Source organism: Malaya genurostris, chromosome 2 (assembly GCF_030247185.1).
Source record: "Malaya genurostris strain Urasoe2022 chromosome 2, Malgen_1.1, whole genome shotgun sequence".
NCBI classification, from domain to species: Eukaryota; Metazoa; Arthropoda; class Insecta; order Diptera; family Culicidae; genus Malaya; species Malaya genurostris.
In genome coordinates this window covers 305,830,848-305,858,009 of record NC_080571.1, presented here as the reverse complement: position 1 = coordinate 305,858,009, position 27,162 = coordinate 305,830,848, and the positions used below count along the sequence as shown (strand labels likewise).

Here is a 27,162-nt window from a genome sequence, read left to right as displayed (position 1 = left end):
GTTTCAGTTCTAGATGCATAATTTAAAACTAGAGATTATAACAAGAAAAACTGGCAGCCCCAGCAGCGTTTTACCAGTGTTTTAAAAAATACAAAAAATAAAGCGGCAGCGTATATCAGTTTTAAAATTAAAAATTTGAAAATTTTAATAGATCAGGCAATCGTCTGGATCACAAGTTTACTAATTCGCTAATGAGAGGCCGCCGCTTCCGGTTCCGCAAAAGCTGTTTTTCTGCAGCCGTTGAGAAGATATTCAAAAAAAGAAATATTATTTCATTTAGCGCATTGTTACAAATATAATGATGTTTTTTCTTAAAGATTTATTGAGCGATAACGATGCTTTGCCGTTTTTGAAAAATATTTGTTTTCCAAGAATTGAAGAATCCAATCGAGTGATCATCACGAGATAGCGTTATGGTGATTCTTATGACATATCCCATGCATTTAGAAAAATTTTGGACGAATTTTTCAATTTACTTGAGTTTAAACTAATTTAGATGGCAAAACCTTACAAATATGGTAAAAAAAAGATTCTTAACGTGTTGTCATCAAACATATGATTTAAAATTGTCCTATACACTGGGAAATCTCGGATAAAATTTGAAATTTTCAGTGCACATACAGATTTGATTTAGATGATAAAACATCAGTAAACGGACTAGTAATACAAGTTTTGATCATAATTTATTATTTAATCTCAAAATCCAACCATAAAGAATGTACCAGATATTAGAACAGTACCCAACCTCACTTCTTCGAATTTGATATTTCATCTTACGATTTATCCATAAATATCATTGAAACATACCACGGAAAGTTACTGAATCATTAGTAATCGATTTTTTTTAATAAAATTTTCACACGGTTTTTTATGTCAGTATTCGGTTCATTAGACAAAAAGAAATTAACCGGCAACTTTTTCGAATCTTAAAGCAAAATCTGAATATTATCACCATTGCTTAGTTCAAAGCTCGCCACTCGAGCAGCGTAGCGAACGCATAAGAATTGGTTGGATTCTTCAATTGTAAAGTTCACCTTGGCGAGATGGTTCAACTGTGGTCTTAGCCACTCTCGGTAAAGACACCAGCAGAACAAAAATAAAAAGACTTAGTTTACTTTAATTTCTTCATACAGTATTTTCATTGCGTCCTATTGAAATGTTTCGCCACAAATAATGTCAGCATAAAAATGGTAAATAAACTTGCATGAAACATTACCCACGTGGTCAAATATTAACTGTGTTATACAGCCGCGGCCATTCCTCGTAAATACACTGTTCCATATCCTATATGCTCTTTGAACATAACTCATGGTTTGAGTTGCGATCACTCAAATTCATAAACTAGAACAAAATGTCAAAATTTGAGTAAAATTTTCTCAGGCCATGCATTCTCTCGCTTTTATTCATAGAATGGAGTCATTGCCGTTTCTAGATCAGGTATTTGAAATCATAAATCATCAATCATAGATGTTTTCAATATACATTTTATGGTTTCAAGTAAGTGAGAAGTACAACATAAGGATATCAACATCGTTTAATTTCGACTCCAAACCGGTCAAAAGGAAACGAATTTGAATCACTTTTCTGGGTTTTCCATTTGAAAGAAAGAAGAATGACTTTGTATAGAAACATTTACTAATAAGAATGTTTTTATTTTGAGTGCAAGGAACTCAAGTTTCACTCAAATTTTAAAAAAAATTTTTTGAGGGAAAATACTCAAATTTTTGAAGCTTCGTCTCTCAACTCAAAAATGAGTAGATAGGTGGTAACACAAGTTTTGAGTACGAGCACTTTCTATGAATTTGAGTGGTGTGTCACTCAATTTTGAGTTATGTTGAATGAGGATGTACGGAGATTTAACAGATGTATTTGAAAATTGGTGAATTCTAGCTCCAGGTTGAAAGATTTATTAAACGTCGGACCGCAACGATAAAACGTTTGGTCGTATAAAATTTACAGTTCTCAAAGGTTTATCTATTTCGCATTGTAAATCTATCGACTAAGGCTTTTCGCATCGCTGTGATGAATATCTGTTCTAAAATGACAGGCTGTATAAAATAAAACTGTCAAAAATTAAACTCGAGCTTGATGATCTCAACGCGAATATTTAAAATCTATCCTACATTTGTTTGTTAATGTATTGGTGTTATGTCAATTCACTGTGATGTTTCAAAACAGAAACTAACAAACAAAATAAATGATTTCGAAAACGATATAAATTTTTGTCACAAACTTCTTGAGAAAATTTCTCGATGATAGTGAGCTACAGTTCGTTTAAATAATACTGTATTAGTCAGTGAAAAAACACTTCCTGCTTAAATTAATAATTTCTGATATGTCATTCGACGCTTTGACGTTTCGCCTGTCAGATCTCGCTACACACACTCACGCAAGAAATTTAAAACAGTGTTCTATTCGTGTTTCAAACTTTCATCAATTTGAAACAAATTCATCGAGCAGTTTAAAAACTGTTTCAAATTTGTGCTCGAAAAATAGAACAAGATATCAGTGTTGCGATTGACATGATTTAGCCTTAGATCTAAAATAGTTAAATAGGGTTACTTTACTCTTAGTATACTTATTATTTAACAGATTTCGTTTATTCCGAGGTTTGTTCAAATAAAATACCTATATAATACTCTGAAAGTTCGAATAATAAAATCTGATTGTTACAACGAAAGATTATTACTAAATTCCTGTTTGAGCTGTTAGTAGAATGTTCTCACTAATAGTACTGTTGTTGTACCGTTGAATTCCACTATGTTATTAACATAGTGGAATTCAACGGTACAACAACAATACTATTAGTAGTAGAAAGATTATTAAATATTTCATAGATCTATTTCGTATCTATCTCGTATACTGACACGCAGCAATTGACAATATTTACACTATTACTGGTAATTGCTTGCTGCCAAATGTGAGAAATTATTAAAAACATTGAAATATATCTTTTAAGTATTCAAATCATCATTCCTAATTTTGATATTGTCACTCTTCACGCGAACGAATGCTTCTAACTGAGAAAAACATCAAATACGTACGAGAAGTACAATATTTTCATTCCGTGGTTTTCGTGAATTTCTTCACCAGCATCGCTTGCCAGCATGAAATTCAGAACGATCAGAAATTTTCATGCTGGCAAGCGTTTACAATATGCTGGTAGCGTGCTGGAGCCACTATACTGACACCAGCATGTTGGCAGCCAGCAGAAGTGTAAACGAGACAAAGCAGTCCAAATTAAACAGCCATCTTCGCCTAATACTCAACAAAGTTGACGCTAATTATGCAACACTCTGACTATTTCGCACAAACCAACAAAACACCTACGTTCAGGTTTAGTAGTTTAGACGGGATTGTGTGAGATTAGCAGATCTAAAAATGTTTAAGGGGGATTATAGCTTAGAAAATTCAGCCAGGACTCCGAGGGATTTGTGAGTTTGGAAAAATTGAGGAAAGTTTGTGCTGGATTGGATAGGATTACTTCGGATTTGACTTACTTTTTATACTATATTTTTACCAGGCCTTATGCACGCGCGCTCTTTATTTTGCGCTGAGACAAATTAATTCTCATTCTCATAAGACAACCACGCGCATGCGACGTACTTTTACCGCTCTCAAGAGAACTCTTTGGCACATTTACGTACCGCACCAGAAACTGATGCACGCTTTGCTGTATAGTCTCATCGCATTCTGCCAAGAGCGAGGCTCAAGCGCTCTCGTCGCATGAGATAGCGCGGCGCGCTCGTTTCATGCGATCTACGAGCGGTTTGTATGTTATTTTCATACTCTTCATCTCTTCCTTTAGGATAGGACACAAGTCGCACGAACCGCTCTAGGCACGAAAAAATAATTATAACAGCAGCTTTTACTGTGGCTCACATAGCACACAAGCTGCGCTCATAAAAAATCTCGTGCGCTGTCTCGTGAGACCAAAGCGCACGAGTCGCGCGCAGAAGAAAATGCGATGCTCTGAAGTTTCAAGCAGCACATCCCGTTTCTTTGTGCTCGCTACGCGTCTCTTACTTACTTTTGGTTTGCTCTTTGAGTCGGTGCTCACGCTTACAGGATGAATATGCGACACACACATTATCGGTGCGCTCTCGCTGTCGCATTTGTGCACGCATGAGCATCCGGAAGGCCTGGGGTGGAATCATGTAAGGTGATTATCACCAAGTGATTATCACTTTTGAAAATTTGGAATCATGTAAGGTGATAATCACCAAGTTCTGTCACCACTGCTGAGAGGCTAACATCACTATCAAACGTTGGCATTACGTAAGGTGATAGTCACCGCGATTTAATCACCTTCATGTCAAAATGGAGGTGATAGCAATTTAGTTATCACTTTCAGTAGTGATTTGATTTTTTGAGAAGTGGCTCTATAAATTATTGTCCGTTAGGTGAATTTCAAGCCACTGATATAAACAACCTACCAATATTGGTCGGAGAGGATAATTTTTTAATAAAATTCGTACTGATATTGTGTCAGAATTAAATACCAAAATGAAAAGTAACTTAGTTTATATAGTTTAAAGAATTCATAGAATGAACGGTAGTATTTATCACTTAAATCAATTCATTTATGTTATAATTATTATTTGAAGGAATATCATTGGGGTATTCGTAAAGTCAAAGATAAATTGCTTTCTGGAAAAGTGATAAGTTTATGAATGTAGACATCTCCTGTTGCACATAACGTAACATAAAAAAATCTATGCTAACATTTTCATTAGAATTAGATGGCCGTGACTTAGTAAGCGACATATCAGTCTCGTTCAACTTAACGAGTAAAAAAGATTAAACTGCGTTCTTAATTTTCTTCTTGTGAGTTGAACTAAATAAGGCAATAATTTTGGACAATTAGTTGCTGCTAATCATAGTGGATATTCGTAGTGCCGGTGGGTAAAATTTCCAAAATGGAGGTAGCATTTGAAAGCTCTGTGAAATGCCATAATCGTAAAGTGAATGAAAACTATACAAGAAATTATTTAACGGATCTTTCTCATTCGAGAGGAATGCCATCCGTTGTGAAACATCAAGAAGATCTAACAATTCGTGTCATTTCAAAGCTAGCAAATTTATCCCAAAGAATTGACTGTGACATTGATTTCCATTGAAAAATAAAAATCGGCGCTAAATTAAACCAACAAGTGATTTTTTTTATTTGTTTGTGCGCAGGTAATTTTTCCAACGTTACTCTTCGATCCATACAAATCATCATTGATAAACATGACTCGAATTAATGAAAAAAATTGAAAACTACAAAGAATAAAACTTTAGATTTTAAAATATTATATTGGTATACACCACTTTCATATGTTACTCCTCCTAATATCAACGGTATACGCCACATTCATATTTTACTCCTGAAAAATTGACGTTGCTTGACAGGTGATAAATGGAGTGAAGTTGGCTCAATCACCGGTGATGGTGATAGTAAAAGTGATCACCTTCGGTGATTCCAAACATTCTGGTGATCACCTCGTTATCACCAGGAGGTGATAGTCACTTATCACCTTACATGATTCCACCCCTGATTTTTACCCTTACTTTAAGTTTCTTGTCGTTGTGAGAGTCGAATATATAACTGAAATGGACGTCAGAACCCAGCCAAGAATGAAAAAGTAAGAAGTTGTAATATGCAGTTGTCTTGTATGATATCTAATGTTACGATGAAAAAAAAGAATATTAAGGGGACCTTACATGAGGATAAGTAATGTCATTATTACAAGGCAGTAATGATGAAATCTCCTTACAAATTTGGAATATCATTACCTAGTGATCATCAAAAACTATTATCAGCTCTCGGGTAAGAGACTCTAACGTTAACTATAAAGCATAGTGTGATTCGCTTTTTGTTACTGGAGAAAATCTTCCACTACTGACACTCGCTTTTGGATATTGCATCTATTTAATGAATCCGTCACAAATTCGGATTTAACGACAGTTTGAATCATATTTTCCTCTATTTTCAGGTTTGTTTTATATTACTGTTAAAAAGTCTTACATTCAACTGAATTATTTAACTTCACTCACCAACCATTTTTAGAGATTTGCTTAATTTGAATAGGAGCTTTGCTAATGATCAAGGATGCCAGGTAATTTTTTCAAATATCTATGATCGAACCAGCAACTGTGGTTGTGCGCGGTTCCTTCAACATGTTGCTGCTCAGAATGATTTTGGTTGAGCAAAAAAAAAAAAGATCTCATCACTCATTTCAGCGAGGAACAAAAAAATAGGTCACGCTTTTTTCTAACAATTCGGAAGTACTTTAATACTGGGATTTCCCTAGCAAATTGTAAAATGTTAGTAGTCTGTGATCGAATTCTGTGTCAATTTTAAAATCTGGGCAGTATGTTGAAAATCTGAGGAACAAAGAATAATCTGTAAACCTAGCATCTCTGCTAACGATTCATATAGGTAATTCACGTATTGAGCTGAAAATACGATTATTTCTTAGAATTCATTGTAACCTTATCCAAACATTAATTGTCATTTTGCAGTAAATCTTGAAATTAGGTTGAGTATCGTTGAGTAGGGCAGAAAATGGTGCTACACTACAGTAGTGCAGCGATAAATACAAAACCGACACAATTCTGCATCCATTTGAAAATTTTTAACAATAAGAGTATATTCAGCAGCTAGAAGTTTTATATGGACGATCTATAATAGAACTAAAACTGAAATAAACGTATCCCCAGTCAGCCGTTCTAGTTTTATTTATTCCAACAGTTCTAGTGTCAAATTTAAAACTGGCATACACTGCCGTTTTATTTTTGAAACACGAGTAGAACGCTGCTGGCGCTGCCAGTTTTTCTTGTTATAATTATCAGATTCAAATTTTGAAACTGACATAAATTATGCATCTAGAACTGGAACACTCCTGAGCATGCCCTAATAATATTATTTTGCAATGGATTCCTATGTTGATTATAAGTATATATTCTGGTACAGTGTATTTGTTTTGATTTTTGAGACAGATGCGCGCGAACGCCAAGAAACGTCAGAATTTCGCGCACGTCGGCGGCTGATCGTTGTTTTCTTTTCGTCCTCATTTCGTTTTCTTGTTTGTGGTGGTGTGATCGCTCATCAAAACGTCAGCCGCCCAATCTGTATTTTGAGGGATTTTTGCTTCATCAAGTGGTAACACGGCTCGATTCGCGCGACAGCAAACATCATTTTCGTTTGTTTCCTACGCTGTTGTACGGTAGATTCGGGACGGAAAATCAAGTAAAATCGATTCATCTCACTAGAAACATTGTTTGCAACGCAAAAATACAGAGTTCCATGTGTGATTAGTGTGGTAATAGTACTTTTATCTTTTGCGCTGTGACGCCGTGTGCTGCTGTACGGTAATCGCAATCGTCATTACAACAGGGAGGTACAGAGTTGAAACCGAGAGAAAATACAACTAGAGCTACCAGTAGCAAAAAATACCTTGGATTATTTCAGTACAGCACGGATGAACTGCTAGAAAGTAAAAGATTCCGAAGAAAAGACACGAATCGCATAGGTTCGGTTTGTGGTTAAGAATTTCCTCTCGAAATTGTTTTCTGAGTATCGTAAAAAAAGGCTTTTGATCTCGTGGCTTAGTATCTATGGACGGAAACGTCTTTTCCATTTGGAGTAGTGAATCAATTGTACAATCATCGTGAGAACATTTGTTGTGGATTGAAGAAAACAGTTTATAGAACAAAAACAGGTAAGTTGCAACTGCATTTAATAAACACAGTGTTTACACTTGAAAAGGGTTCCAATGCACAGCGCAGAAGGTGTCATTCAGAGATGTGCTTATCTCCTGTTTGATGTTACCTCCACGGGTATATTATAGATATCTGATTTGTCCGTTCTGGAAATATTCTTTGTTGGAGTGCTCTCGACTAGAAACCATCAAACACCACTTCTCTCTAATTTTTAGCGAAACATGATCATAATCTATTTACAAATCAAGTTGTGTTAGTTCATTTGTTAGGGCGAAAAAATCAGGTTTTGCGCAGTGACTGATTGATTCTATTTGTCAATATTATTGCATACTACTATGGATAATAGTTCATACTGCAACGAATTATTTCTCTACAGTAAAAGCTTCACCAAGAAAAAAATGTTACAACATTCCATTGCAGAACTTGATCACCTATTCAACAAAATTCCTGGTAGAACCTCGAAAATCTGACAACTGGGTTGTAAATCGAGCGCATTAAACAACTGATTTGAAGTACTTTATTTGCGAGATTGTCGTCATATGACTGTATTTTATGCTCATGACAAGGCATGGATATGTAAATTAATTAAAACTGCTGGGAATTTTTTTTTATGAAAACATAGATTCTGATATACAGTTTCGATCAAATGGGTGCGTGGGTAATGCCAGCGACATGACCAGGTTAAAACGGTAATTGAATTATTCTAATACCATCACGTAAGAAGGGAGCGACTGTTAGTTCAATGCATGTTGCTACTAGCAACCGAGAAATCCGTTGGATTCCTACATACATCACAGGAAAGGGTAGATAATATAAAAATGATATATCCTGGGTAGCCGGCTACCGAGAATGCTTTTAAATTGTTATATGTTATGTATTTATATTTTTAAAAGTACGGCTTACGAAACAAATAATTTCCAACAGCTGATGGCAAGAGTATTCTGAGAATTTAGGTTTTTATGTTTCCCGCCTTGAATCTAATTCCTGAATCAGTCCTCACACAAGTGGTTCATTGTGACGGGAACCAACCGGAAATATAGTGAATCCTCCCAAGGAAGTCAGCAAGTAAGCGGAACCTAGCGGCTGGATAATTTTGTTCACTGTATAATCGTAAACAACACTAACTCCACAATATTTATCCATTTTTCATTCATTTCTCCTTTATTTATTCATTTGGGTATATCGAGTAATGTAACATTTCTCAGATACTCAAGAAACGTCTGGTTTGAATTGAAATCGTTAATTATAAGGACTCGAGAATCGCTTTTTATTCACACTATTAGTTATTTTATTGCACCGCGAATCATGATTTTGTCTTGAATTTAATTTTTGTATTTTTTTACTCGGTTCAAATTGTGCATAGGCAAACTTCATGACCAAAAAGGACAATTTGACTTTTATTTTGATTCTAGTATTTTGATCAAAATTATAAAAAATGAACAATTGTTCATTCTTAAGCACAACACGGAGTTTATCATTCCGGTTTTTGCAGACACAAGTTGAGCGACTCACCCTCGAAATACACGATCTCACTAACAAAATATACAACCTGTCGCTACAAATGGTTATTACAACTTTTAGACTGATCTTGCCAATAGTAACAAAAAAACGAGTTATTGCGTTAAACTAAAATTTAGAGTAGGAGTTACTCAATATCATTGATGATAACTATTCAATTTTTGACGTTTCCATGTATCATTTGAAAATGAGTAACTAGTACTCAAACTCTGAGTAACTTTTTCTAAGCGTGTAGGACGCTGGTCTTACAAGCCAGTTGTATGTTCAGATGGAAGGATTCTTAGTGTCAGTAGGATTGTAGCACCAGCCATCCAATTGTTCTTTACACTAAGAATCGGCTGCGAAGTCTGTTTAAACAGAAAAAAGCAAGGCTTTTTTGGTGTAATGATGCCTTTCTTGTATTCTTATATATAATACTGTTATGTTCTAAATATGATCAAGATGATCTAACGGGGAAAACCGATTGGAAAATTGACATGCGAATGCAATTCAATTCTGTAATGATAATTATGAAAATGTTACCGCAATTGTTTCACCAATCAAACCAATTACTCCAGAAAGTGATCAATGATCAAGATCAAATGTATTATTGCTGATACATTTGATTTGAGAAATGTTGCCGAATATGTGACGTAAGCACTGAAGCATATCTTTGTGAACTACCCGAATTGTTCGGAAGGAATTTGTTTCAAAAAATGAGCCCAAAGTTGTGACAGAAGTTATCCTAATAAAACAAGGTGGAATCCACCACTAGGTAGATTGAGAAAAGGGTTTTTTTATAATCAGTTACAACATATCATAAAATTAAAACAATAAAAAATACCTTTCATGAGATAATTGAAAGCTTAGTCGGTTAAGTGAAATAAAAATAATGCACCAGTGTAAACGAATAACTAAACATCAGATTAATTTATCGTAAAGGTTGTTTACGGTTTACCGTAATCAATTAACGACGGTTTGAAGTAGCGCTGGGGTACAAATCTACAACACGAGCGCGTTCTAGGATTCAATTTCGTTTTTAACAATTGTATCTCGGGAATGACACACATAAAAATGTAAATGTAAATCAATAGTACTATGAAATAGACTTCAGTTGAATCGGAAATTCGATTGAAAATCATCAGCAATGTAAAACTAAATTAGAATGCTTTGATTTTCCAATAAACAAGATTGTACATTTCAATTAACGTTTAGTTTGGTTTAGTTTAGTTAGCGTCTAAAGTATATTCAAATATAAAGATTTGTGAAATAACTTTGAATCAAATTTCTTGCTCCAAATATGTGCATGAAAAAATATTCAGTTCTCAAACAAAATTTATCTGTGTTTTCTAAATTCACAATAATTTATATCTATGTAGTTTATATCTATGTAGTTACTATCGCTCCTAAAAAACCGTTCTTCCGGAACCGGAAATCGGATTCAGTCCTTCTCAGAAGTGAAGCTAGAGTCAAAATTGTGAACTGACAATGAAACTTTGTTTTTTTTTTTATTTCGGAGAATGTTTCAAAAAAAATTGTCTTAAAAAGGTTTAAAAAAGTCGACGTCCAAGTTCAACTGGAATCGCTCTCCATAAACTTTTTAAAGATTGGATGTACAATAGAGATGGTCGGGTAAACAATTTTTTGTACCCGGACCTGACCCGTATCCGATCGAAAATAAAAAAAAACTAGAAGGATCAGCCCCATCGACTATTTCAATCAATCGTCACACTTCTGAATCCGCAATTACACGAGAGTCTGATTTGGTTGGTCTTTATTAGCACCAACACCGAACATGCGAACCCAGAGTATAGACTCTGTTTGTCTTGATTTGTATTTGTTTTGTAGCCGACGAAACTACATCAATATCCCAAATGTATGCAATTATATCTTTATACATACTTGCGATACGGATTTAAATATTTAAGCTTCTCTTCGCCAAGCTTGTGTTCAAGTCTTGTATGCACGCAGTTATTTTTATAGCGTTAAGTTTCTCTACCATTAATACCATTCTACGATTTCGGTTGAAGTGATAAACTTTTTCTCGTGGCACCTCTATATAGAAAACAGAAATGTGTTCCACATCAAAAAGAGATTAAATTTTCTTCCAAGCCCGTACCCGACCCGAACCCGAAAAAACTTTGGTAATCGGGTTCAAATACCCAAAACCCGATCAAATTTTTGTACCCGAACCCGACCCGTATCTATTTAAAATGAGAAAATAGTTTCCCGTACCCGACCCGAATCCGACAAACAATTTTTTTTGTCTGTACCCGTACCCGACGATCTCGGGTTCGAGTGTGGTTTCGGGTAAAAATACCAGAAACCTGACCATCTCTAATGTACAATTTCAGTAAAGACATTGCACTTCGTTGCAAAATAACAATTGTTCTGCAAATAGCAGAAACTTAACGTCTGCGGTTCAAATTGAACTGCCGAGTTTAGAATTTTAGCGGTTCAATTTGAACTGCTCTGCACTGATAAGTCAAAGACGAAACGTAAGATTATTCTGTTCTTTACGTTACTGTGGGGATCCTGAAAAAGACCGGTGGTGGCTTCGAAGTCCTGGAAAGGACTATTTAGTTACGGATGATTACGATTGTAGTCTTGTAGTTTGTCTGAGCACCAGTCAAAGTCGTTTGTAAGTTTGAGCCTTGACCTAGAAGAAGTCATTACATAAATATAATCGTAATCAAATTATTCTAGATTTGCACTAAACTGATGAGTTTTACCACCGATTTGCAAAAAAGTAATCTTTATAGTTCTTTATACTTATAACATTTTGAGCCATAAGAAGGACTGATTTTGTGTAATGTTCCCCATCGTTGTCCACTGTTCGTTGTTTTTTGTCGACAATGCAAACGACCAGCAGCAGGACGACGCAAGCGCTCTTGTTTGAAGCGAAACAGTGCCGATTGATTCAATACTGAAACAGTTTTGGTTTTGGAGCAACCACAAAGAGTTCATGGTTTCTGGGTACATGTTACCGAAAACTGACAGCATCGTACTACAGTGTATCATTAATAGGATTGGAATAACCTCTTCCTAATTTGCCTAGTGGTGTGGTAATGTCGTTTTTTAGGCAGACAATTTCAGACACTTTTTTAGGCAGACAATTTCAGACACACAAAAGCATACGGCAGCGTTAATGTCACATTTTCGTTAACATTTCTCAAACCAAGCGTATCAGCACTTGAACGTGAACATAGGTCACTATCTGAAACAATTTGAGGGATAGAAAAAAAAACAAATAATTTGACGATTACGCCACTTATTCGATCATATCTCCGTAACTCAACGTGTCTGCAATATAATCTTTGAAATCGACAAACAGGCCTATTTTAGTCTCGAACAAACCTAACATTATTGATTTCGATTAATCCATACACAAGAAAAGTAAGTTGTAATGTGTGTTGACGTTTACGTCACTTATACCATTGTATCACTCGAACTGTAAGTGACAGCCCACTTGTATTTCAAAGTTGTTTAATGAACCAATAGAATTTTTCAAACGAGTCCAACTGAGCAATTCCAGCAATGAGTAGACGAAAAAGTGACAACATCAGAATCGACCTTCTCCGATTTGGATGAAACCTTGCACATGGCAAGTTTTGAACCGATGGAGAGGTCAATCCGACTCACGACTGTTTTTTAAAAAGGGCGTTTGTATTTTTGCATTTCACAAAAATTGCCTTTTTTCAAATCGTTGTAACTCGAAACCGTTAATTGTACAAAAATGGCGTTCAGGAATAAATTGTAGGGAATCGATCGCGCACTCTAAAAAAAATATACACTGAAATTTTTTTTTCAATGATTACAAAATTTTCCCCAAAAAGTTAAATAAAAAAAAAATAATCAGGGTTTAAATTTTTTTTGATAATTTTTATTTTAAAGCTCTTATTAACACCTACAGATTTATGACTATCCCATCCATGCCTTTTGGAAAATGAAGAAGTTACAGCTAAAACAGTTTACGGGTGCATGCAAATGATCAAGTTCTTCTCGTTGTAATTCGAAAACCGTTCATCGTACAAAAATGACGTTCAGGAAGAAGTTGTAGGGAATCAATAGTGCATTCTAAAAAAATATACACTGAAATAAATGATTTTTTTTTCTCAATAATTTCGAAATGAACCAACAAGATTAAATTTAAAAAAAATCAGGGTTTCGCAAGGGGAGGACGCTTAGAACAATGTGCCAATCACACATTAACACAATTCGTTGGTGCATTTATCAATATTGACACTTTCGTTTTCATACAGTTGCACAGTTGCGGCACACAAAGGGCTCAGTTTTGACAAGTAGCTGTTTCGTTGGACACAGCGTGGCACACTTAGACTCACAGTATAACACGTTTTTTTAGAGGCACAATATAGTTTGTGTTAAGCGACTCTCCCCTTGGGGTTTCGATTTTATTTTTGATAATTTTTATTTTAAAGTTCTTATTAAAACCTACAGATTGATGACTATCCCATCCGTGCCTTTTGAAAAATGAAGAAGTTGAGATGTGATGATGTGAAGTGAAGCCACCATCAGTTCAAGGACTTGCCAGTGGATGCGGGTAGACTTACAGTAGGCCCGATATGACTCATCCATTCACCTTCTCACTATAGCTGTTACCGAAAAGCGAACAAAAGGGGTTGGGCGGATATGTAAGTAGAGTCACTTACTCGTATTCCGCGGGAGTAAAAGATGCTCTTCCAACCATAATATCCAGTGCATGGATGAAGCATATCGTTATACATGCTTGAACCCGCCTTGGGCTGGCTATCCACAATCCCTCGTCCAGTCATCAATTCGTCCGATGCCCTGATGCTCCCTATTCTTTACGCCCCCGTGCAAAATGTTTTATATTGATAAATACAATGAAACAGTGTAATGAAATTAATATAACATAAAATGATACAATAGATTACAAAATAATATAATATATTTTATTAATAATATTTGAATAATACAATGTCATACAATATAATATAATGTATTATAAAACAATATATAAAACAACAGTTAATGTATAGTGTCAGTTATGCTCTTCTGTCTTCGCAATACTGCAGGAAGTAGAATATTTCTCTTCTAATAAGAATAATAATATCCACATCTATAAAAATAATACATGTTATTATTATTGATGACAAATTAATAATAATAACAATAAAAATAATAATGAAAATAATAATAAAGAAACAAATCCAATATAGTACAATGAAATATATAATAAATAAAATAATGAATAAAATGATATGCTGCGTTATGCTATGATATTATATTACTTGAATTTATATGTCATTTCTCATCCTCTCATTCTGCCATCAACGCATTCCCTCGATCAATTGTCACCACAGACACACGTGTAGGCATGTGACAGGAACCAGTGAGGACCAAGCTCACCTTGTGACGACCTTGATAGCTAGTTAGAAGTTTACCTTAGAAATGATAAATTATAAGGAAAACAAGGTACGTAGTACTACTCATAATAAACCCCTTTAATATAATATAATATAATACAACATAATGCAATACAATATAACATAATATAATAGAATACAATATAATATAATATAATATAATAAAATATAATACAATATAATATGATATAATGCAATGCAGTATTATACCATACAACATAGTATATAATAACATAAAATTGTGTAAAACGATAGTATATGAAACAATATGCTATGATATAATATAACAGTTAATGTCGCAGTGTAAGCTACGCTCTTCTAATAATAATAATAATAATAATAATAAAAATAATAATAATAATACATGGTGTAATAAACAACAGAATTATATGTTGTAATATACTATGATAAACATTGCACTTTAGGATGGGCTTCAACCTACAAGCCAGTTCGCACCCTCTCATTCTGGTACTAACGCAGAAGACGATAGCACCCAGTCGACGCCGTTCTATTGACCAAATGTCATCATAGACGCTCGGGGAGGCATGAGATAGGGACTTGTGAGAACTTAGTTATCTCACCATTTGACGACCGCCTTTTGAAAAATGAAGAAGTTACAGCTAAAACAGTTTACGGGTGCATGCAAATGATCCAGTTCTTCTCGTTGTAATTCGGAAACCGTTAATCGTACAAAAATGACGTCCAGGAAGAAGTTGTAAGGAATCAATAGGGCACTCTAAAAAAATATACACTGAAAAAAATGTGATTTTTTTCTCAATAATTTCAAAATGAACCAAAAAAAATAAATTAAAAAAAATCAGGGTTTCGATTATTTTTTGATAATTTTTATTTTAAAGCTCTTATTAAAACCTACAGATTGATGGCTATCCCATCCGTGCCTTTTGAAAAATGAAGAAGTTTCAGCTAAAACAATTTACAGATATATTCAAAATTTCAAGTTCTCGTTGAAAAATAATCATTTAATAATTTATTCTACAGGTTAAAGGCAATAAATTTGTTCATGATATCCTTTCTTCTTAAAGTAGCTTTTCTTGAGACACTTGGATATTTAATTATAACACCATTTTTATATTTTTATATTTCCATGAATTGTTTATTTGCTTGCTATAACTGCTGCGTACCGTTTGTTTCTTGGCTTTTTTTTTCTTGATTCTTTTGAATTGGGTGGCTATTTTCTCCTTTGACTACGAGTTTGGCAAGACTGACAACAAACGCACTTTTTCATTCCTAGTGCAATCAGGCTTAGCAAACTGCTCTATCATTTTAGTAATTACTTCATCCAACTCTGCTGCTTTCGTTTTGAGTAATTCTGGATCTTCTTCATCCGCCGCGAACCCGAATATTTGCTTTTTTATACCTCTTGAAATATCCAAATATTTTTCTCGAGGATAATTAACATTCTGGGTTTTCTTCGTTGATATCGGAGACACGTTGATTCCTGCGATGCCCTTGTTGAAGAGTTCAATGTTGTGTGCTCTTGAATACTCCGCCGCGACTGATGGTTCAGAAGATGCTGAGTTGATTGAAGCTGCTGAAGGTACTTCCTCTAAATCGTATTGCGATGTGGATGGTTGTGGTTCCGTTGATGACTGCCCTTCTGTTTCCGACGTATGACTTTCCTTGTAAGCCCGCCTACGACAGTGATCACAAATGCTTAACGTGGTATTCAATTTAACCTTGCACTTTTGAGCTTCTAATTTTCCAATTATGGTTTCTGTTAATTGGAAAAAATTTCCGGAGCACAAAACCAGGAAAAGGTTTTCAACACTTTGGGAAAACCATATTGTAGTCAATAGTTGCACTATTTATGTACCGTTTAATTCCACTATTTCACTGTCACGTTATTAAACTTTCACAAAGTCACTACACTTTAATGAAGCATAACAAACGTTACAATACAGATACGCGTATTTCGGAATGTTATTAACATCCTTCTTCAGTGTATCGGTTTTATAAGTTTGTTTGACAGAATGCTGTAATGCTGCTCCTTTTATACGAAATGTCTTAATGTCAACGGGTAAAAACGGGAAGAAACAGGTACTAACAAACGGGTAGGACGGTAGTTTGATTATCAGCGGAGGGTAACAAACTGAAGAAGTGGGAGATTAAGTATTTTCTAAATCTATTTGTATCTTATGTGTCGGTAATAACTTGAATAGCCAGGAGGGCTTATTTCCTTGGTCACGATTTAATAAAGAAATGGAGTTATTTTTAAAGATTTCTAAACTTTCGGCTGTGTCTAATTTCCATGGGTTGGAAATTTGTCTTATGATTTTTATGTCGTTGGTAGTGAGTTCATGATCTTTAGAAAAGGCATGTTCAGCTACTTTTGACTTGAAATGATGTGGTAGTCCTTTCTCTAATTCTTTAGATGCTTTCGCTATTTCAGCGACGTGCTCTTTGAAACGGATGTCTAGAGTTCTCTTTGTTTGTCCAATATATATTTTATCACAATGAGAACACGAGATTTTGTATACCCCAGATGTTTTCAAATTATCCGTAGGATCCTTTGTAGAACCTAGTAAATTTTTCAATTGACAGTTCATGCTGCTGAATACAGAATCTAAACCAAATTTATTTAGTTTTGATTTCAAAGGATGTGCAATGTTTGGATTGAAGTCCACCGATATTCTTTTTAAATTTTCTGATGGGGGAGGCAGAGTTGTAAGTGATTGTTTTTTCAACAATCTGAATTTTTTGTCGAGGATTGTTTGGATTGAACGCTCCGGATATCCGTTGAGCTTTCCAATTTCGAAAATAAAGTTTTTCTCTTTTATTGAAGCATCTCTCTTAAGGGGTAAGTTCAACATTCTGTGAATCATATGGTCGAAAGCTGCCATTTTGTGTTGGTGGGAATGATTAGAAGTATTTGGTATGACCCGATCTGTGTTGGTTGGCTTCCTGTATATCTCGAAATTTAGGGTTTTTGCCTCTCTGACAATGAGGATATCTAAGAAAGGTGAACTGTTGTCTTTCTCCTTCTCATAGGTGAATTTAATGTTTTTATGTAAGTTATTAATCATTTGTAAGAAAATTGATAAATCATTGCGTTTAATGATACAGAATATATCATCAACGTATCTCCACCAGCGATTAGGTAATAATCCCTGGTTTTTAAAAAATTCTTCAAGATTTGCCATAAACAATTCGCATAAAAACGGGGAGAGCGGATTACCCATTGGTGCCCCTTGTAACTGTTTATAAAATCCGCCTCTGAATTTGAAGTAATTTACATCCATACAAAGCCGAGTTAGGTTCAGATATGACCTTACTTTGCTTTTCCAAAAACTGTTACTATGTTGTTGAAGTAACTAATCTTCCAATAGATTGATTGAGTCCTTCACTGGGACACTTGGGAATAAGTTTTATCCACTTTTTTGATAATTTCAGAAAGGAGAACGGTTCTTTGTTTCCTATAAGGACCATCATTATTTTTTTGGGTTATCAAGTTGTCATAGTCTTGTTTGTCCATAATAACTACTTTATTTCCCTTTGTCAGCCTTTACATAAAAACTTTTTTTCTCGCAATTGTTTCACTAGTTCTTTTTCATCTATGGTTTGCTGATTATTCAAAGAAGTACTTTCAATGACGTCAGCTACGATAGTTCTGGCGTCATTAATTTGAGGAAAGGAAAGATCACAGTTATTTAAACCTGTTTCTATGTCTATAATAAATTGTTCGAAATTTACTTTTTAAGAAATTGCATAATTTAAACCAAGATTTAGAAGATTAGTTTGTTCATTGGTAAAAATTTGAGATGAACGATTTACAAGAAAAAAATCGAAACCCTGTTTTTTTTTAATTTTATTTTTGTTGGTTCATTTCGCAATTATTGAGAAAAAAAATCATGTATTTTTTTTAGAGTGCCCTATTGATTCCCTGCAACTTCTTCCTGGACGTCATTTTTGTACGATTAACGGTTTCCGATTTACAATGAGAAGTAGGCCATCAATCTGTAGGTTTTAATAACAACTTTAAAACAAAAATTATCAAAAAAAACATTAATTTCAGTGTATATTTTTTTTAGAGTGCCCAATCGATTCTCTACAACTTCTTCCTGAACGCCATTTTTGTACAATTAACGGTTTCCGAGTTACAACGATTTGAGAAAGGCATTTTTTGTGAAATGCAAAAATACATACGCCTTTTTTAAAAATCAGTCGTGAGTCGGATTGCCATGCTGAAGCGATGTGCAAAGTTTCATCCAAATCGGAGAAGGTCGAGTCTGATGATCTGCTAAGCATTTCTGGAATTGCTCAACTCGGTTAAATCCGGTTCAGGCATCATCGATGAAACTGAGCGCGAAACATAATTCGTTTAAAAGTGCACACACATTTTCCGATCTCGTCGAGCTGAATCGAATGGTAGATAACACTATGGGTGCCTGAGGCTCCATTCGAAAGTTAGTTTTCTTCAGCAATTCTATTGCCTTTCTGTAGAGAAAGGTTAAATCATTATCAAAATACAGTCTTTGATCGCCAGATTATTGAAAAAGCTGCTCTATCGTCCCTTCATGTTGAATTTATACTTTTTTTTAAAGCCAATATAATATAATATAAATCAATTTTCTTCTAGTGTAAAATTGTCTAACCCGATCTATTCGGGATTAGGTATCGCCTCTTGCAAATACTGGAGCTTAACTTTTTAGCTAAGTTGCTCTCGAGTGACAAGGTTGTGTAGAATTTTAGAGTTTAGTCACACTCGCTAGCGAGAAATTATTTTCGCAATGATGCAAGCATCATTTTCACGTTTCACGTTACACGGAACGGTACTCAGCAGACAGGAGGGCGCTAACCATAAGTACCGCAAGGTAAGCCGGAGCTGACCGGCTCTCCTTCGTTGACGTAGGGTTGTAGTGTGTCGAACAAAGTGTAGATAGTCCGGTAGAATAGCGCCTCGTCAATCGAGCACCCATGAATGAATCGTGACTGCTGTTACGTGCGGTGCGATATCTCGTGACCAGTTACAGCACACCACCGCACAGGAATCTATATAGGTAGGTACGGAATCCAATTACACAGTGCAGCCCGATCGATCTTGACACTGACGCGATGGTCAAACGCATTATAAATAGTGTGCAGTATTTGTAGTGGTCGATGTAACTTATTCTTAGCTGCAACAGATCGCTGTGCAAGACTGTTCCTGTTTGTGACGATGACACGATGTTATTCATCAGAGTCGTGTTATAGGTTCAACGAGGATGAGCAAACCTGTGGGGGTGATTTTTTTTATTGTATTTCCTCATTCATCACTTTTTTCACTACCGCTGCATCATTCACTCATTCGCTGCAGTCTATGGTTTGGATGGTGATATGCAAATGTGGAAATTATCCGTTCGGTTTTGTTTCACATTATTAGTTTACTGGTTGGTAGTTGAAAAGTAGGATTAGCTTTTTCACGTTGAAAAGTGTTCCATTGAACTATGATGCAAAAAGGGTGTAACCGGGTTTTCATATAAAAATTACCCCCAAACAGAAAAAAAAATGATATACGCTATTTGAAAGGGTTTATATTGGAGATGATTTTCCCAAAATTTTAACCCTTTAACTGCCATATTGGTGGAGTTAGGGTGGTTCTTCTGATTTTCATTTTATTTGAAGTATTCAAAAACCCCTTTAGGAAACAAATTGAAAAAATCTGGAATATTTTAGGAATATCTTTCTGATTTTTTTCAGAATTTTTCAAAATGTATTTCATGCGAAAAAAAATGTTCAAATTTTTTTTTAATCGCACTCACAATTTTGGTACCACTCTAGATTTTACATCGAAAATAAATCATTTATGAGTACATTACACTGTAATGTTTTCAGAATTTTAAAACATTTGGACGTGTCGGATATTAACGACTTTAAAAAAATAAATCATTCGAAAAACCATGCGTCCCCATCAAACTGTCATTCGATGCAGACGCATGATATTTAGTTCTAAAATCATATATTTCATGCCATTAGAACTAAATACCATGCGTTTCCATCTACAACTTTCAAGGCTTGAGTATTGACGTAATTAATAATGATAAAAGAATTTTATTTCTTATGTTATTTACACACGCCCGCACGCCTGGCTCGATTTACCAAACAATGATGTAAGAAATGCATTAATGAACATGTGTGCCAGTGGACGGTTGTAATTCGTTTCTAACTTCAACATCTTACGGGATATACTGCAGGTTTCGAGGTTAGCTATTAGCAGTCCTAAGAAATACTATAAACCAGATAGAAATCAAGTCGAAGCGCCGGCAGCAAGTTCCGAAGACCCAAAAAGAACGTATTAATTCGCATCGTCGATTTTCTATACAAACAACATGTTCTTTTAAACTTAATGTTTTCAGTTTTTTGCTGTTTCTTGAAGAGTACCTCTTTATTGAACACTTTTGTAAAATCGTATTGTTTTATTACTTTAATCGAAATATGTATTAGCTGAGAATGAATGAGAAACTGAGCTATGTATAAAAATTGAATTTCAAACGCTTTCGCAAATATAGTTCATCGAATTCACTTGCACTTAGTAGTCTTCTTTTAGTGTTTCGTGGAGTACTTTTCTCGCGTATCAGCTCAAGCCCTTTGTTAAGTCGTCTCCATACAGCTCAGACTATGACCACTCTTTGCCTCCATTTGATCGATCCACCTTGCTCGCTACGCTTCTCTTTTTCTTGAGCCTTCCGAATCACATTCAAGCACCATTTTCAAATGCTTGTCGTCCGTTATCCTGATGGCATGCCCAGCCGTCTAATTTCAGCTGTACGTATAATAGGTGGATCTCCGGGCAGCTGTTGAAAACCTTGGTTTATACGCCGTTGATTAATTTCTTAGGTGACGTATTTCCTTGATTTTGCACTTGGTATCTAGGAATACTTTTTTTTCTGCAAAAGAACTATAATTTAACTAAATGACCCGTCGAACTTCGTCTCGCCCAAAAATTATTTGTTCGAATTTGTTTTCGGACAGCAGAATTGTCATACGACTAAGTGGTTAACGTTTCTCTCCATTATTTTTCTGATTACTTAACCTACAATCAATAGAATTCGACACACATTCGCTTTAGCCCAAAAAAGAAATATCACCAAAAATTAATGTGAAAATGTGAAACACTTCTGTTAAGCAAAGATTGAGCAAATGCATAGATTGTCATCTCATCCTTTGAGTCAATGCACTGAACAGATATCCCTCTCTAATGGCTTCGACATAAACAATATAGGGTACCACGTTTTCTCTTCCGGGTGTGATTCTTGCTTTCGGTAATCAATAAAAAAGAGCTCACTAACCAGAAATTTGTATTGATAAACCTAACATAATGTTGAAGAGTTTCTCTTCTAAAGTTGTTTATTCGATATAGTAGAATATATTTACGATTTGTATTTAGTCGAACTGACTTAGATCTGACTTAAAAATCATTCTGAATAGTCCGTTTTTTAGGAATTACTCATATTTGAATGTTCACCCGACGCAACGGAACAAACTTTGAAGCAGTTCCTTGCACAGCTTTCATGCAGCGAGAAAGTTTTCTCAGAACTTGTTCTGTATGTTTAAGTTGCCAAAAAGTGCCACTCGAACTTTAGAGCTCCAATAAAGTGGATATTTTTCAGGTACTGTGGACCTTTGGTTGCTTAGAGAGAAGACGCTTGAATTGTAATTTGATATTGATCTTGACAATTTGAACATTCTTCGAAGAATATGCAATTAAATATATGGTAATCATCTTGAACATTGATATCTAATTGCCACTTATTATGTGCGCTTAGTATAATCTAAATCATTAGAAAACAAACTGCAAGGGAAATCCCTCAGTTTGCCCTAAACGCTTCTACATCACAATCTTTGCATTTATTTATTCAAACATTTTCTGATTTATTAGGCCCGTATGGCCAATATTATTCAATAATCACAATCACAATCATCGGATCAGGGTCATTTCGCCGAAAACCGTTTCGCCGAAAGCCATTTCGCCGAAAGGGTTATTTCGCCGAATCCTGAAAACGTCTTGAAATCGTAATTGGAATTGAATTAAATTAAAGACAAACGAAAGATGATAGCGTTAACGCCTGTTTTGTTGACCTACCATTGTAGTTCCCAAGAAAACTTGTTGACTATTAGCTACTAAGCATCAAAGCAATTGCATAGGTGTATCTACCAGGCAAATGTAGGTGGTATCTTCCGTTTGTTAAGTGAAAATGAAAAAATATTTAATGCGGCTACGCCACATCCTTTTGGTTCATGTGCTGTCCGACCTCGCTACCGCTCGTTCGGACCTAACTAAATCAAAGAAACCTAGCTTTGAGTAGACCGGGCAAACGAGGCGGTTACAGGTTTGTATGCAAAAGGCCGCCGCTTCCGACGGCGGGTCAGCGGCCGACTTAGCTGGCGTCGGCTCGGCGGCTTTGTGCCGCCGAGCCATCTTGGCTTCGGTTATGTGGCTGCGCCACATCAGTTATACAGAAGACATAACATGCATGAGATATGACCCTTTCGGCGAAACGACTTTCGGCGAAATGGCTTTCGCCGATATGACCCGCTCCCCAGTTCATCAACTGGTAAATGATATCAGAACTTTTTCTCCTGCCTACAGCGGTTTTCTATAACAGTCATATGCATTGAGTCATTTGACAAGTTAAGCCAATAACCCAATTAACCCAATTAAGCATGTTTAGATGCAGCACAAGGACAAATCTTGTGCTTCATTCAACTAGTTGACAGAGTTGATTTTTTAATTCATTTCCAGTAATACTGTATCCGAATTTTCAACGGCGGGCAGAACCACATATGTATGATCCATCTTATGAGCTCCTGTCTCGTTAAATGAAGATGCAATAGTTACATCGTACTTTGCAGAACCAACAAACGACCCGTAATCGTCAGTGCTCAAGAAAGAATAGAAAGATTATGTCATATCACACTACAGTTTATGACGTGAGGAACTAACACTATAAACAACTACTTAATTGAGTGCACAGTTTTTCATCCCAGTAATTCGGATCCTATGAAAATCAAGTGCATATTTTTAGTACTTACTTATATATTCAGACAAATACATTTTTCGATTTCGACAAACTAATTCGATTGATAAGCGGATCGAAAATCGATTTTACAGTTTTACGATTTTTACCTTTTTTATGTGGAAGGTAAATATTAAAAATCCATAATATCTAATAACATTTAATTTCATTACAGAAAAATTACATAAAGTATCCGGTCATCTTTCTACTTAAACCTATTTTAACAATGAATCTGAATGTAATGATCAGTGAAAACTACAAGTAGCAATTTCTTTAGATGCAATGGATGATTGCATGCACTTGTATAATGACTATAAATAGTGCCCTTTGCCGATGCTGGAAGAATTTTCTGTTTTGCATTCGCTATTAGCCGTTGCTATGGAGCGGGTTATATGTTACTTCGGTCCGAGTGATGATGCCGGCATAAGTGCAGAAGTGTCAATGAAGTGAAACATGGTGTTTCACGCACCGGTGATTTTTCATATAGGATAAAGTACCCCATGCTTGGGGTTAGCTTCCCGAATAGAAATTTTTAGTAATGCCACCGCTGTCAAAGTAACAATATAGTCGTATTACGTAAGATATTAGGTTATGTATCATAACAACAAAAATAAAACCGAAAAACATCATCCAGCTTTTTTTCCAAACGTATGGAATTTTGATGTACGTCTTTAGATAACAATGTGTAATTTCTATTATGTATGTTTCCATTTGTTTCTCTAAAAAAATGTACATAATTTCAGATACCTACATTGTATGGGAAATTCAAAATAACCGGTGTCGGTTATCGATTAAAATTTTGCAGAGATTCATTACCAGCATCAAGTTCCAGTACAATAAGAAATTTTAGATATCTAAAATTTAAGACGGTTTAATTTTTGTCGTATACCCTTTGTAGCCTAGAAATAAGCGGGAAGCGTCCGTACCAAACGCAAAAAGTTAGGATATATCAAAGCGAAGTGTTACAAAACAGAAATGTTCACGCAAGATTAGGTCATTCATTTGAAGCAGGTATTGATGCCAAATTGTCTTTGATTGAAGATGTCCTTGCATAGAGCAGTATCAATGCAGGGTTTTCCGTAGTGTGTAGGTTGTTCGCAAAACTGACATGTAATCAGCTGATTCTCATAGGTAACAAGCGATTTACAAGGATATCTTCCGATATGAACACAATTTACATAAGATGGAGTCGCATACGTAATATTCGCACGCCATTCCGGATATCGGGGGAAAAATCCACCGATCCGGATGTATGATTTATACCAGGGGTGGAAATAAGGATTTTTTTGATTCACAGTAAGCAAAAATAGTCAGTATTATCTTTTCATATCACATATTTATTCTAGATATTATAATGAATTTTGAAATGAATGATTTTTGATAAGATAAATTTTCTTTTTACTTAGAATTTAAAAAGGTCTTCAATTTCATTTCCCACAATTTAAAACATAATAGCAATTTTAGTTTTGTTACCCAATGTTTTAATTCACGGTGTTCGGTTTTTTGATTCACAATCGGAAATCTTGATTCATATTTTCATGCACAAAATGGGCTTATTTCCACCTCTGATTTATACATCCCTTTCGATGGTAAGAATTTCTCCATACTGCGATATCTTTTCTCGCCATTCGTTCTTTAACTAAGATTTCAATTTCGTTTGCTGCTGGTCTAACTTTGTAGCGTTTGAAATCAATACAAATATGGTCTTGTAGTCATACCGAGAATTAGGTACATAAGTAATCTTCAGTAATAAAAGTAATCTGGGCGGGCCTGACGTGAACTTACAATATATTTAGCTACACATAAACATACAAACATATATGCAAGAAAAACAAGTGTGTGTATTACAAAAATTGTTTTTTACATATTAGACTAGTTTAGAGAATACGCGCTTCAAAGTTTATGTGCTTCAAAGGAATGGCATGGCGCGGGTAAGTTCAAAGAACAGTATCTCCGAATATATTTAAAGTACTACTTTGAAACTTTAAAATCACGTTCTCAGACACCATATCAATCGAATAAAACAATAAATGAAAATCGATTTTTTTCATTTTTGATGAATGAAAAATGAAAAAAAAAATCGATTTTATACGGATACTATTTCCGGTTCCACAATAACAGGGTGAAGCGTGTTTAAGATTTCAAACCACCATTAACCCAATATGTCATACGCATCCTACCTATCTTCCCATACATTCTTACTATAGAAGTTTAATATCTAACAGATTCACTAGCTGACAGTTTGTATTTTTATTTCCTTTATATATTAAAAATGCTCCAAAGTATCACCATTTTGTTTTTAACTTTATATAATTCACACAAATGGCCGAAGAAAAGTGAGCAAAATATTTTTGATAACCTTATTTTCGAAACCATTGTTAGGACTTCCATAGTTTTACAAACCATTGCCAGAGTTTCGAATTAGTTATTTCTGTAATGAAATCCAGAAAGGCGTGTGAGTAATGTCAGAGACATAACTGGATATCATGAATGCGAATAAAACTGGCATGCTTCCTTCACACTTCCGAATATCAGTGAGTTAATCGATTGTGTAAGCATTCTCCTTCTTCAAGACTATAATTTGAAGCGATACACCTACGCTAAAGTACGGAAAAGTTACATCAAACATTCTGACATACAACTTAATATTATGAAGAAATTTCTATGGTTCTTTATAATAAAATAATGGTGGTTCTTGAAAGAACCTTTTATGAAGGCGTTCGTGTTGGAGGAAAGTGATTCTCGTATTTTTACGAGAATATAAAAAAGGGACATACTTGATATCTTTATCCGCATAGAAACAGGAAATTATATATATATATATATATATATATATATATATATATATATATATATATATATATATATATATATATATATATATATATATATATATATATATATATATATATATATATATATATATATATATATATATATATATATATATATATATATATATATATATATATATATATATATATATATATATATATATATATATATATATATATATATATATATATATATATATATATATATATATATATATATATATATATATATATATATATATATATATATAGAAAAACATTTATTAAACAAATGTGGATTTTTAGCGGTGTTTCAAAAGGACACCCATACTAGTATAAATATGTGTCCTACATTAAAACTTTCACTTTCGCATTGCGTGAGAGCGTTGCCCGTCGTAATTGGATGTGTTAGTGACGGCGCTAACTTTTTCAACTTTCATTTTGATGAATCTGATGCTTTTGGTAGGAAATGGAAAAAATTCAATTCCTAATGACGACTTGTAGATTGGAAAAGAGCCTTGAATTGTCACGAGCAGCAGGATCTGCATTTAGACAACTGAGATGGCTCTTGGTGTGTACACTCGGTAAACTCTTCTTTGAATTCCAAATAAGATGAAACAATCCATTTTGGGCAGAATCAGTAGGTACATTTGAAACTCACAATGAATTCTGACTCAAATTCCGGACAACTTAATTGAGCAGCACTTCCACTGGCAGGCCTTT

General features: G+C 34.7%; 1 protein-coding gene across 1 annotated transcript in view; it reads left to right on the top strand.

Annotated features, from left to right (window-relative positions):
- Nucleotides 1–7,097: 7,097 nt before the first annotated feature.
- LOC131430980 (protein phosphatase 1B) overlaps nucleotides 7,098–27,162 on the top strand; it is a 33,144-nt gene continuing 13,079 nt past the window's right edge. The window contains exon 1 of the mRNA XM_058596320.1: nucleotides 7,098–7,706. The gene's annotated coding sequence lies outside the window, so the exon portion shown is untranslated. The remainder of the gene's footprint in view (nucleotides 7,707–27,162) is intronic.